Here is a 1,576-nt window from a genome sequence, read left to right as displayed (position 1 = left end):
TGGGGGAGGGGCAGAGAGAGAGGGAGACACAGAATCCAAACAGGATCCAGGCTCTGTCTGAGCTATCAGCACAGAGCCCAACATGGGACTTGAACTCACAAAACCCAAGATAATGACCTGAGCTGAATTCAGATGTTTAACCAGAAGTCCCTGGTTTTTAAAGCCGAATGTTATCAGATTAATCCTCTCTGTGTGAGGCCCCTGGTGCCAGGGCCCATTTCTCTGCCTTCTCAATGAATGCAGCTCCTCCCCCTCCTGTGGGCAGCCTCCTTCTTCCTTTCTCAACTTCCTAACCTTTCAGATGCAAATTCTCATCTATATTTAGTTGTGAAGTTTGTTTTCTGAGTCTTCAGGTTGCTCTCCAGTTTGTTGAATTGGATGTGGATGATATATAGTTGAAAATGTAGAATGGGGTGAGCTCAGGGTTCTCTTACTTTGTCATCTTCCCAAGCTCCCTCTTCCTTTTGTTTTTAATATGATTTATTTAAGTGTAAATTTATGTAATTTACTTAAAAAAATTTTAATGTTTATTTACTTTTAAGAGAGAGAGAGGCAGAGTGCAAGTGAGGGAGGGGCAGAGAGAGAGGAAGACACAGACTCTGAAGCAGGTTCCAGGCTCCAAGTTGTCATGTGGGGTACAAACCCACAAATCTTGAGATAGTGACCTGAGCCTAAGTCGGGCACTTAACTTACTGAGCCACCCAGGAGCCCCTATGTGATTTACTTTTTAAAGTTTATTTTGAGAAAGAGACAGAGCGAGTGGGAGAGGAGCAAAGAGAGAGAGAGGCAGAGACAGAATCCCAAACAGGCTATGCACTGACATCTCAGAGCTCAAACTCACAAGTGAACTGTGAGATCATGACCTGAGCTGAAACGGAGAGTCAGATGCTTAAGTGACTGAGCCATCCAGGCACCCCTGTGTAATTTACTTTTTAATAATGGTGTCAACCATAAGACTCCTCATATTTTTTTAAAAAAACTTTTTCTTGTGAAATACTTTTAGATTTACAGAGAAGTTGCAAAGATAGTAAAGAGAAGTCCTTCACCCAGTTTCCCTTTGTTAACATAGTAATGTAAAATGGAGTATTTGTCAAAACTAAGAAACCAACATTGGTACATTACTGTTAACTGAATTCTGGACTTCATTTGAACTTTATCAGCTTTTCCACTAATGACATTTTTGTTCTAGGATTCAGTCCAGAATACCACATTGCATTGAATAATTATGCCTCCTTAGTTTTTTTTGGCCTGTGAGTTTCTCAATCTTTCCTTTCTTTTGATCTTGAGAATTTTGAGGAATTCTGGTCAGATGATTTATAGAATGTAGTTCAACTTGGGTTTTTCTCATGTTTCCCTCAGGCGTACACAGTGGTTATGGGTTGTAAGAAGAATTCCACAGAGGTGAAGTGCCCTTCTCGTCATATTATCAGGGGCTGTATGACATTAACATAGCAACATTGATGATGTTGATTTTAATCACTTGCTTAAGGTAGTATCTGTCTGATAGGTTCCTCCACTGTAGTTCAGACTGCCACAGCAAAACACTATAGACTGGGTAGCTTAAACAAGAGACATT

This window comes from Prionailurus bengalensis, chromosome X (assembly GCF_016509475.1).
Source record: "Prionailurus bengalensis isolate Pbe53 chromosome X, Fcat_Pben_1.1_paternal_pri, whole genome shotgun sequence".
NCBI classification, from domain to species: Eukaryota; Metazoa; Chordata; class Mammalia; order Carnivora; family Felidae; genus Prionailurus; species Prionailurus bengalensis.
Note: the sequence above shows the minus strand (reverse complement) of the source record.